Below are 14,132 nucleotides of genomic sequence, written 5' to 3' on the forward strand. Positions count from 1 at the left end.
CACTGAAGTGGGTCTAGGCCAGTTAGCCACAGTTTCTGTCTTCTTGGGATCTACCTCAATACCATTCTCTGACACTACATGCCCCAAGAACGAAATGCTCCTCAGCCAGAACTCACATTTAGAGAACTTGGCATACAAGCCATGTTCCCTCAAAGTCTGCAAGACCAACCGCAGATGATGGGCATGCTCCTCTGCATTCCTGGAATACACTAAGATATCATCTATAAAGACAATAACAAAGTGATCCAGGTATTGATTAAACACTCTGTTCATGAGATCCATGAATGCTGCAGGGGCGTTGGTTAACCCGAACGGCATTACAAGGAACTCAAAATGCCCATATCTGGTCCTGAAGGCTGTCTTCGGCACATCCTCATCCCTTATCCTTAGCTGATGGTACCCCGATCTTAGATCTATTTTGGAGAAACAACCTGCTCCGGCTAGCTGGTCGAATAGATCATCGATCCTTGGCAATGGGTACCTATTCTTGGTAGTGACTTTGTTCAACTGCCTGTAGTCGATACAAAGCCTAAGGGATCCATCCTTCTTCCTCACAAACAAGACCGGAGCACCCCAAGGTGAGGTACTCTGTCGGATGAAACCCTTTTCTACCAGCTCTTGCAATTGCTCTTTTAACTCCTTTAACTCTGCTGGGGCCATCCTGTAGGGAGGGATAGAGATCGGTCTAGCTCCAGGTACCAACTCTATCTCGAACTCTATCTCCCTAACAGGTGGTAAACCTGGAAGTTCATCAGGAAAGACATCCTGAAACTCTCTGACAACTGGCACCGAGGCTGGCTCCCTGACCTGACTGTCTAGCTCTCTCACATGAGCTAAGTACCCCTGACATCCCTTCCTAAGCAACCTACGAGCCTGAAGAGCTGATATCAGACCTCTAGGTGTACCCCTCTTGTCTCCTCTGAAGACAACCTCTGACCCGTCCTGATCTCTGAACTTGACTACCTTGTCCCTGCAGTCCAAGGTAGCACCATGGGTAGATAGCCAATCCATCCCTAGAATGACGTCAAAGTCTGTCAAATCTAGAACCACAAGGTCGGCGGAGAGGCATCTTCCCTCAACAAAAACTGGACTGTACTGGCAGACTGACACTGCCACTGACGGGTCACACTTGGGTCCACTGACCCATAGGGGACACTCTAACCCAGAGACTATCAGACCCAACCTCTCAACGGCTCTCGGAGCAATAAATGAATGAGATGCACCCGGGTCCATTAATGCATACACATCAGAACACCCAATGACGAGATTACCTGACACCACGGTGTTGGATGTGTTAGCCTCCTGCTGTGTCATGGTGAAGATCCTGGCTGGAGCTGATGGACCTTCACCTCGGGAACCAGAAGAAGAGGTTGCCCCTCTCCCTCTACCTCTGCCACTGCCCTGAGTTGTGGCTGGAACTGCTGGCTGTGCCACACTACCAGAAGCTGTCTGCTGGGGCTGGCCCATAAAAGGTGCTCTAGGACAATCCCGAGCCATGTGTCCCTCCTGTCCACATTTGAAACATGTGTTAGTCCCAGCTCGACACACTCCCCTGTGCGGTCTTCCACATCTCTGACATTCTGTACCATTTGAGCCTGAGCTCGAGCCACCGCCGAATCCCAAACTGGATTTCAACTTGTTCCAAAACTTATTCTTCTTTGACTTCCTGGTGGTGTTATCCCACCTCTTCTTGCCTGAACTCTGAGAAGAGAACCCTGGTCCTCCTCTGCCTGGGGTCTTAACCCCTGAAGACTGGGTCACTGACTGCTTCACTGACCCCTCAACTATAGCACTTGCCTCCATCCTTCGAGCCATATCCACCACAGTGTGGAAACTTTCTCTCTCAGCTGACTGAACCAACGAGGAGTACCTGGAATGCAGCTTCATAACATATTTCTTGGCTTTCTTCGTATCTGAATCTAGAGCTTGCCCTGAAAAAGGCAATAGCTCCAAGAATTTATCTGTGAACTCCTCTACACTCATGTGCTCTGACTGCCTCAGTTGCTCAAATTCAATCATTTTCAGTTCTCTAGAACTGTCTGGAAAAGCCCATCCAGCGAACTCATTCGCAAATTCTTCCCATGTCATACCGTCTAGTCTCGGGTCCACATAACACTTGAACCATTCCCGTGCCTTCTTGCACTTTAAAGTGAACCCTGCCATCTGAATGGCCCTACTGTCACTTGCCCCTAGCTCATCGGTTATCGTCTTCACCACTCTCAGATACTCAAAGGGGTCATCCCCTGACTTGTATTTGGGAGCATCTAACTTGAGGTAGTCTGTCATCTTTACCTTGCTCCCATCAACTGAGCTAGGTCTAGGAGGTTGAGTAACTGGGGCTGCTGGTTCTGTAGGTGGTGGAGGTGGAGGTGCAGCATTCCCCGAGGTGGGGTTTGCCGGGTTTGGATAGAAGGGTGAGGGTGGATAAGCTGGGTACTGTGTGTAGGGTGGGTAGAAAGGTGGATAAGGCATGTAGGTAGGGTAGGGGTGAAAGCTGGAGTAATCCGATGTACCTCCCATCGGATACCCTGAACCCTGTGGGAAGGGTGGATAATGGGGTGGAAAACCATACCCCGAGGCCTGAACGCCTCCCTGTGACTCCCCTGTCCCTTCTTCCTGCATGCTCACATCCAGGTTCCCATCCCTCCTCTGATCCTCTTCCATAACCTCCCTCACATCTAAAGAACTTCCTCCTCTATCAGTCCCCCTTCTGCTGGCATCAAAAGACCTTCTAGGGTCCCTTGACACTCTTTCTCTGTTGGCTCTACAAGACATTGCCCTGGGCAATGTAGGAGGACGGGCGCTCGTGCCCTCATCCTCAGGTGGCACTCCAGTCAACCGTGCAGATCGACGAGTTCCTCTCATCCTGTTTTCTGAAAACAGTACACAACATACAAACATTAGCATCATATGGTTCATGTGGGCACACATGAACCCTCATCACATACATCACATAGTATATCATATCATTAATGCACATGCATAAAGTCATGGCATTTCACATCATCATGCAAGACAGGACTCAACATCCTATCCTAGTGGACATGACCTTCCTAATGTGCTTGACCTTCTATAACATCTATGAGCCCGACACTCTAGGTCCGACCTTATGAACCTAGGGCTCTGATACCACTCTGTAACGACCCGAAAATCGGACCGCTACCGGCGCTAGGATCCGGGTCGACTTAAGGCCGCCGGGACCCGTAGCAAGCCTGACATGTAACCTGTAAACCTGTTCAATCCCATACATGATCAACAATCATACATAAAAATTAAAACTTTTCCTCATACATACTGTCATCAACTAACTCAACCTGTGCATACCCTGAACATATACATAATATAGTCCCTCTGTGGGATCTCATCAAGCCTTAAAGGCAAACAGCCTGTGTTGAGTTAGTTTACATAAACATCATAACATAAGATCATGTATAGACAAAAGGGATTAACAATACATTATGGTCAAGCACAACTCTATCCTCAATAACCTCATTACATAACATTCTGAATATTTTTACATTTCATCAATTGTCATGTCCACAAACTAACTATTACATACATAAGACATACTTCAAATCTCTGGCTAACCTTCTGATCTACCCTGTACCTGCACATCTGGGGTTAGGGGAGAGGGGTGAGCTACAAAGCCCAGTGAGCAGAATAGTGAAAACAATATATTAAAATTTCATGCTTTCATGGAATGCAACACATCACAACAAATCACATCTCGGATGGTATTGTCACCTATAGTCCTCTACATAGGTCCAACTGTGCCGGGACGTAGAATGGGTCAACCGGTCTTTCCCTTATCATAACATATCATATGGACCAACTGTGCCAGGGACGTAGAATGGGTACAACCTGGACTTTCTCTTACATCGTGCCAGGGACGTAGAATGGGTACAACCTGGACTTCCATACCATAATATGCCATAACATCAATCATATCATATGAGGACTAAAGGATCATCCAATAACCAATCCACATCAACATAAATATCATAAATGCAATGCAACATATTCGTGAATACTAATGCAAGCAACCTATTATATCTCATGGCATTCATGATGCATGGATCATGCTCAAAATTCATATTTCATTTATTTAAAACTTAAGGTTTATTCCACTCACCTCTGGCTAGCTCTGACAAACTCTGTAGCAGCTGGCTCACTGCTGGGGTCCTCGGTTCCTCGGGTCCGAACCTACACAGGTGGACTCCAATGAGGGACCAAACATACATAAACATAACTCTAATATACTCCCCAAAAACCCCCTAAAACATCATGAAACAATCACATAACAACATGCAAGAAATGGCTGGACAGGGCACTTTCGGCGGCAGGTTCGGCGGCCGAAAGTCCCTCCAGAGCCGAAAGTCAGGCAGGTTCGGCGGCACCTTCGGCGGCCGAAACTCCCAGACAGAGACGAAACTCATGCATGTTCGGCGGCACTTTCGGCGGCCGAAAGTCCCAGACAGAGACGAAAGTCTCCCTTCGGGGGCAACTTCGGCAGCCGAAAGGCCTGCCTCACCAGCCATGTTCGGCGGCCGAAAGTGCCTTCGGCTGCCGAACCTGGTTTCTGCCGAAGGGCAGAAACTTGGCTCCCAAATGCATTTTCGCCTCCAAACTCACCAATCATGCATATACCTCAGTTAAAACATGCATACAAGTTCCTAGGGGCCTCAAAACATCAAATACCCCAACTACAACACTTCAAACACACAAAAACAACATACATTGTCCAAGACATCAAGATTAACCCATAACTCCACATATAACCTAACATGCATTTCTACCCATCGATCTAGCATAAAACTTATTGAAAACACATAAGGAGCTTAAGATCGGCTCTTACCTCTTGAAGATCGAGAGGGAGACGACCTAAACTTGGAGATCCAAGAAGATGAGCTCCTGAGTTCCCAAAGCTCCAAAACTTGTTTCAAAAGTTCAAAACCTTCAATGCAAGCTTAAAACTCAAGAAAAATGGTGGGGATTTGGAGGAAGAACACTGGGTTTGCAAAGGGGAAGTCGGAAGCTTGCTGTGGCCGAAAATGGGAGAAAGCTCGCCCATTTCGGCTAAGTGCCCCTTATATAGTGGCTGGCCAGGCCACGTTCGGGGGCCGAATGTGCCTCCGCATCCATGCAAATGTTCGGCGGCCGAACTTGACTTTCGGCGGCCGAACTTGACTTTCGGCGGCCGAACCTGAACTTCCCTAACTCATGCTTTCGGGGGCCTAACGTGCCTCCAAAACGCATGCATGTTCGGCGGCCGAACTTGACTTTCGGCGGCCGAACCTGGGTTTTCCTCCAATGCTATTTTCATGCAAAAACTCATTTAGTTTCATACTTTAAAACATTAAAATACATGAAAACATTTTATAAAACATGCCTCTACCCTTCTAGAGGTCTCCGACATCCGAGATTCCACCGGACAGTAGGAATTCCGATACCGGAGTCTAGTCGGGTATTACACATTTTCTGTGAAAATAAAAACTCTTTTCTGAACCAAGGCTTAACCCGTGCATGCACTATCTCTGTACTCTGTACTCTGTACTCTGTACCCCTGGCTAGAGCTTGCTCTAATGGAACAATTGGTACTCACTCTCACCAGACTATTCCCTTAAAGTGGGAGGTCAAGGGTTCGAGCAGTGGGGGAGGCGACCTAATTCCCAGAGGAAGGAATTGGGCCAAATCCACTCGGGCTAGGGCGGGCCGTAATGGCTCCCCCGAGGGACAAATCCTGCCTGGAACCCGTGAGGGTGAAGGGATGTTAAGAGCTGCTCACAGTGGCTGGGCCCAGAGGAAGGTCACGGGCTGTGAGCGGTAACAGGGCCGGTCGTACGGGGCCGGGCTGTTACATCGGACGTCGGCAATAAAAGTTAGACCGGGTCCAAATCTGCCGTAAAGTCCAAAACTAGTTGCTCCATGTCACACAATCACATCAAGACAGTGAGATGATGAAAGCTAGTTGGATATTAAAAAAGTTGGGTAAAGATGCAATTGGAAAGAGAGTCGAAGTTCATCAATTGTTGGACAATTCATAGTGAGTTTTTCCTCCATTTTTTTTCCCATCTTTAAGGAAGGGTGCTATGAAATATGGGGATGAACATAAGAATGGAGGGTGAGTGGTGAAAGGTGCGTTTTACTTAATATGAAGAGGGTATATTTGGTATAAAAATATTTTTTTCTTGTTTTGACTAATAAAGTAATTGAAAAATAGGTTGAAACTCACATATGTCCTTTTTAGCTAACAGAATAAAAATATAAAGACATTTTAATGTATTTCTAAAACTACATGAGCATTTTAATTAATTAGATTAAACCTCAGGGATATGGTAGTAATTTGCCCTTATTATTATGATAGCTCCAATACACTTCAAATTATTGAAAATTATTGGCCCCTTTATGTACTCATCAACTCCTCTCTCCTCAAGAAGATTTTTCCTTGAATCAACAAGCATAATAGTGAGAAAAGGATTGATGTACACATACCCATCTTCACATTGGTTGTCTTGTGCAAGAATGTCAAAGGCAATTGGAATCTCAACTTCTTGGATTTCTTCAATAGAATAATCATCTGAATTAGAATTAGAGCTAATATCAAAATTTTGTTCAATTTCAATGTCTTGAAAATCATCTTTATATTGGTTGTGCTTTTTAACAATTATAGTGGCAACTTAGATTTCTTGGAATTGATCTACCAAAGCACTTCCTATTATATCTTCTTGACTTTCTTTCATATGACAATACGTTGATCCAGAATCACCTTCTTTGTTATTTTTAAATCGATCTACATCATTATTGGTGATTAATTCATTCTCTTTCTGAATGGCTTTCTCAATGATTTTCACAAAATCATTGAATTTAACCTGAAATTTTTTGAATAAAGAATTGAATTTTGACATTTCTCCATTTTTTTAATAGAAATATAACTGATTTTCTTTTTTTTTTTTTTTGCAAACTAAAACTATGAAATGAAAGAATGAGTTAAAAAATAAAATTACACAAAAACAAAAATCAAAACAAAACTTACAAAATAAATAGGCATAGATAAATAAGAATTTATCCATCACCGCGTTCTAATACCAATTGATGCGGAATCTAGGATCAACTAGCGATCAAGAACTACGAACACATACTTAAAAATGAACGAGACTTAAATAATTTTCAGAAATTGCTCTACCACAAAAAGAATAGCGTATCAAACTACCGATTCTTAGAGTTGGTTGAATTGAATGCTTTAAAAATGGACATGACCAATTAATAAAACTAATATTAATTGATTTCAAGGTAAGTATATAATAAATTTTATTTCATATATTTTATATTTAACTTCATTTTTATAATTTATATAGCTAATTTTTATAAAGAAGAAAAGTTAAAGTTACTAGGTCTAATAATGAGATTGATATGTTTAAAGATTTATTTGACAGAGAAAATATTTACATTATAGCCAATAATGTAGTAAAGAAAATTAATGTTGCATATTTCAATATTCATAAAAAATTTTGAATTATCACTTGCTCAATTTATTATTATCCATTATCACTTAACTTCAATACATTTGATTATATAAACGACTATGATAGAAAAAAATAAAATTATAAGTTTATATTTTTTTCTCTTATTTAATTACTAAATTACCTTGTATTCTACGTCATTTTATTCATTTAGTAAATTTTCTTATAGATTTTATAAGTATAATTATTCATATTAAACCATTATCTATACTATATCTACGCTTTATTAATTATAATTTTATTATTTTTAAAAATTTTAATTTAATTATTTAATTATATTAGTATTATATTTAAATTCAAATGGATGGAAGAAATCACTTACCATTTAAATTATAATTGATTAAATTTTGTCATAGAAAAATTCTCTTAATATTTAAATTATTTGTATTGAAATTTTATCATAAGTTATAATTATAATTTGTTGTTATGTAAATTTTTTTAATTTAATTATTTAATTACATTATTAATTTTTTAAAATTGAAATTGGTTGAAGAAATCCTTGATTAAATTTTATTTATAGAAAGTATTTTTTAACATTTAAATTCTATTTATTAAAATTTTACCTTAAGTTAAATTATATTTTAAAGAAAATGAATTAAACAAAAACATTCATATATAAAAATATAAAAATTAGTATTTTATATTAAGAATTAAAATTTTATGATATATTATATTTAGAAATAAAATAATAATTTTAATATTGATTTAATTGAATTATTATTATTAATAAATTCATATATTTTTTATTATTTATTATTTTACATATAATTTATACTATATATAAAAGTGAGAGAAAATAATAAATTACTTAAAATACTCATAGCTACATTTATTATAAATTACCTTTATTTTGATTGATTAAAAATAGTAAATAATTTATTATTATATAATTTTTTTAAATATAAAATATGATAACATTTATTGATTGTAATTTTTATAATTTATATAATCTATGTAATAACTAAATGAGATTAGATCAATAATATCTTAAGGTCACACCAACTCTATCATTATTTTTGTAAATTAATTTTTATCCTTATATCACTCTTACATATACTTAAAAGAGATTATTGTCCCAAATTTTTATTTTTTATTTTTTTATAAAAATTTAGCAGATATTGGAGTCACAGGGCTCTAGGATTTGAGTGTTTTTTGGTTTGAAAAATGAATTATAAAGAGGTTTACACCATCATTTCAAAGAATAAGAAAATGAGTACTTTAGAAAGAACAGTTCATATATGGGGTCATTTGGTAATTATAGGAGGGCCCAGTTGATGGATTATCAGTTTCCTCCTATATTCTTGTCTCATTTACTAGCTATATCAAAGTCTCATACCACTTGAGATAATATTATTTCATGTAGTATTTTGATATATAATCTTTAGGATTTAACTTCTTATGGAATAGACAATATATTGCATAAGGAGATTAAATTCCTTTGATATCTTATGATTTGCAAGTGTAATTCTACATACTCAAGTCAACAATATTTCCATATTCACTTTGTGTAACTTCAAACTCTAGTTCCCCATTCCATTCAATTATACACTTGCTTGCAATTACAATATTTTTCTATAAACAGCCCATTGCAATTGAACTGATGTTATTTACCGGTGTTTCTATAAAATCTCTTATTCTCTTGAACATGTTCATGATCTTTATTTTAATTTCCTCCAACAATGTGATAATGGATTTATTCCTAACACCAAGTATATTTATGAGTTAAAGGTCTTGCCCATTATTTTCAACTACATCACACTTAGAGTGTGAATTGTGATATACTCTTACCCATTCCTCTATAAGGTACCACAACAAATATTCCCATATACATTTCCTAATTTGGATGACTCTTTTAGAGTATCTTTTAACTTTAAATTAAAAGAAGACTAAGCAATAACATAAAATTTATTTACTCTTTCCTCTCCTCTTTGCTTCTTAGCCTATGTGTGGTATGTATGCCTAGCACACCTCCTATGCTCAGCATCATCAGAGAGTTCCTCTTGAATGGTAGGAATAAGTCCCTACATTAAAGTAAATGATAAATCAAAACAATGTCAATTGCACAATCCTTAAAGCAATGATAAAAAAGTAAATGATAAATCAAAACAACCTTTTAAATATCAATAACAATTATTAGTTTATCTCTAATGCCAAAGTCCAAATCTTGCTTTAATACCTTATAAATCACTTTGATGTAATGTTGGACTTCAAATCAACTATAGGCCAAGTTTAGGGAACATTTGGTATTTCCATCAATAAGACATTATCCCCTGCTGGTCCTTTTAGAAAGGATCCATTCAACCCAATAATCTTCCTAAAACCTTAAATTAAGCCTTTCTTACTAAAATTAAAAAACACATAAAATCTACTATAAAACAATTCTCCTACCTCACTTTAAGGGTCGATCCTTATAAATAAGTTTGTGGCAGTGTTTGATCTCTTTAATTCTTCAACATAATCATGAAGCTACTCTACTTTGTAATCACTTATTATTTTACTCAATACCTTTATCTTAGCCCTTGTTAAAGATGTTAAAGACAAGATGTATGAAATGCACTACCCTTAAAAAGTAATAAATAATTATTAACTACTATTTTAATTAGTATAAGTAATAAAAAGAAAAAATAACTATTTAGTCCCTCAGGTTTAGCGAAACTCGTTAGTTAGTTCATTGGTCTAAAAAACTTATTAAAATATTCATGAAGTATTAAAAAAATTTACTAATTAGTCCTTTGTTAACTTTAGTTACTAAGCCTTCTACTATTTAATCCTTATAGTATAAATAAAATTCATTAGTTGGTCTCTTAAGTTTATAAAAATAAACTAATTATGTAACGACCCGAAAATCGGACCGCTACCGGCGCTAGGATCCGGGTCGGCTTAAGGCCGCCAAGACCCGTAGCAAGCCTGACATTCATCCTGAAAACCTGTTTAATCCCATACATGATCAACAACATACATAAAAATTTAAAACTTTTCCTTCAAACATCCAACTCAACCTGAACATACATGTACATAGTCATGATCATAATCATGATCCCTCTGTGGGATCTCATCAATGCCCCAACGGGCGATACAACATGAGATGAGTTGGCTTTCATAAACATTATAAAACATTTTTGATTATGTAATAAAAGGGATACCTCATACATAATGTCAAGCACAATATCTAATCCTCAATATCATTACATGACTGAAATTGTACTTTTACATAACATTTATACATTTATCATGTCCACACTATCTATTACATAAACCCGACTTCCTTACTCTTGTAAACCTCCTGGTCTACCCTGTACCTGCAAATCCTGGGGAAATGGGAGAGGGGTGAGCTACTAGAGCCCAGTGAGCAGAATAATAAAAACATTTAAATCATATGGATCATGGAATGCATCACATCACAGCTAAATCACATCAAGGATGAACTTGTCACCAATAGCCCTCTACATGGTCCAACTGTGCCAGAACGTAGAATGGGTCCTGGTCTTTCCCTTACATATCATAACATAACAGTGTCCAACTGTGCCAGAACGTAGAATGGGTCCTGGTCTTTCTCTTACATAGTGCCAGCGAACGTAGAATGGGTCCCACTGGTCTTACTTTCCGTACCGTACATATCACATCGTCATATCATAGATCGAGGGCTATGGATCATCCAACATTCATCCACATCAACATAAAAATATGCAATGCAACATATTCGTGAATTCTAATGCAAGCAACCTAATTCATCACATGGCATTCATGATGCGTGAAACATGCTAAAAGTTCATTCTTTGCTTTAAAACATAATAAGTTATTCCACTCACCTCTGGATAGCTCTGACCAGACACTGGGGCAATAGACTCACTGCTGGGGTTCTCGGTTCCTCGGGTCCGAACCTACACAGGTGGACTCAAATGAGGGACCAAACAAACATGAACATAACTCTAAACTATCCCCCAAAAACCCCCTAAAACATCATGGAATAATCATAGAAGAACATGCAAGAAAGGGCTGGACAGGGCACTTTCGGCGGCAGGTTCGGCGGCCGAAAGTCCCTCCAGAGCCGAAAGTCAGGCAGGTTCGGCGGCACCTTCGGCGGCCGAAAGTCCCAGACAGAGACGAAAGTCTCCTTTCGGGGGCAACTTCGGCAGCCGAAAGGCCTGCCTCCCCAGCCATGTTCGGCGGCCGAAAGCTCCTTCAGCTGCCGAACCTGGTTTCTGCCAAAGGGCAAAAACTTGGCTCCCTTATGCATTTATGCCTCCAAAACTAACCAATCATGCATAAACCTATTCTACAACATTCCCAAGCATTCACAAGCAAACATACAAGTTCCTAGGGGCATCAAACCAACAAAAACCCCAACTACAACACACAAGCAACTCACATTGCTCAAAAACACATATAAAACCCATAAACCTAACTATGAGCTAAACATGCATTTAACCCCATAGATCTAGCATAAAACTTACTTTAAACATAAAATGAGCTTAAGATCGGCTCTTACCTCTTGTAGATCGAGGGAGAGACGTCCTAAACTCGGAGGTGGGAGGTTTTGAGTTCTTGAACCTCAAAGCTCCAAAACTTTGCTCAAAGCTTGAAAATCTTCAAAACCAAGTAAAAACTCATGAAAATCGAGTAAGATGGGAAGGAAAGAACTCAAGATCGGTGAGGGGCGGCGGAGAGCTCACCTTGGCCGAAAATGGGGAGAAAGCTCGCCCATTTTCGGCTAAGGGACCCTTTTATAGTGGCTGGCCAGGCCACGTTCGGGGGCCGAACGTGCCTCCGCATGCATGCCATGTTCGGCGGCCGAACTTGAGGTTCGGCGGCCGAACCTGGACTTTCCTCACTTATGCTTTCGGGGGCCTAAAGGCGCTCCCGAAGGCATGCATGTTCGGCGACCGAACTTGAGGTTCGGCGGCCGAACCTGAGTTTTCCTTCAAAGTTGTTTTTATGCAAAAACTCATTTCCATTTTACTTAAAACCATGAAATACCTTAATCATTTTATAAAAACATGATTCTACCCTACTAGAGGCTTCCGACATCCGAGATTCCACCGGACGGTAGGAATTTTCGATACCGGAGTCTAGCCGGGTATTACAAATTAGTCCTCCTACTGATAGCATTTTAGACTTTTCTCAGCTCTTAATGCTAAAATTAACAGAGAGACTAATTAGTAGATTTTCTAATAACTCAAAGACGTTTGAATGTGTTTTTCAAAACCAATGGACTAATCAGTGAGATTTTCTATACCATAGTGACAAATAGTAATTCTCCCTAATAAAAATAGTCACTCAACCATTTTCATTTAGCCTCTCTTTTCGTAGGTCTATCTCAATCTTTGTACATTCCAATGTTGATGGAATCATAAAGAAGCCATAATCAGAGTTTCTCTAAGAGAAAGGGATAGAAGCGAAAACTGGAGGAAGAGATTGAAGAGAAGCAATAAGATATCTCATTGGTGAACACATTGCTTTCATGTAGAAATTATGAAGATATTGTATTTTATTTTTTTAAAGAATGACCACACTTGAACTATAATAAAAGTAAAATCCAGATCAAGTTCGCTCTCCAATATTGTGGAGAGTTCCTATTAGACCCTTTTAGCATTTAAAAGAGGTGCAAAGTCTTCAAATTATCAAAGCTCCATGCCTATGAAGAGATGGGATAATTTGGAGAAGAAATGAGTATTTAAATCATGATTTAATAAAAGAAACTAGAAGGGAAAGAATAAGAGAGAGACATATGGAAAGATGTGTTGACATAAATTATGCATTGAGAAACACAAGTTGATAATTATTATGGATTTTTTACTATACATGCATGAATCTTAAGAAAAATGAGTTACACTTGAAAAGATGTTTAAAATTGCGTCATATAAAAATTTAAATAAATGAGTGATAATTATGGAAGAAATTTTGTTTTTAATTCCATGTGACAACTTAGGTGAGCTCAATACAAAAATATGAGAGTAAGTCCACTACATGAGGTAAGAGTTTGATAAGGATAGGGATGACCATATTGACCTTGATAAATTTGTTGACTTCATCAAGCATGGAGGGATAGAAGAACACTAATGGAAGAGGTAGAGCAACAAGAGAACAAAGGAGGTGTAATTTCATGTCTCATTAAGCATATTTAAGCGTCGTAAATGAGTGAGCTAATTGAAATTCAAAGCCATTGAATCAAGAGTTGTTCAAGGGGAGTGCCTTCACTCTAGAATCAAGGTTGTCAAATTCGCTTTTCTAACCTAGTATCAGTGCAGGGACTCTAAAATCGTATCATAAAATCATAAAATGTAAGATTTTATAATTTATTTAAAATGCATCTAATATGCATGTGTGTGAAAAAACATAAAAAGTTATGAAAAAATACTTTCTAATATATTAATAAATCTAATATTTAAATTACTTTATTTTTAATGTAATATTTTTTCACATGAAAATAATTAAAATTATACATATATATACATACATATATATATACATATATATATACATATATATATACATATATGTATGTATATATATACTTATATATATACACATACATATATACATATATATACATATATATATATATATATATATATATATATATATATATAAACGTCATATTACTTTGAAAAG

This window comes from Manihot esculenta, chromosome 18, assembly GCF_001659605.2.
Source record: "Manihot esculenta cultivar AM560-2 chromosome 18, M.esculenta_v8, whole genome shotgun sequence".
NCBI lineage: Eukaryota > Viridiplantae > Streptophyta > Magnoliopsida > Malpighiales > Euphorbiaceae > Manihot > Manihot esculenta.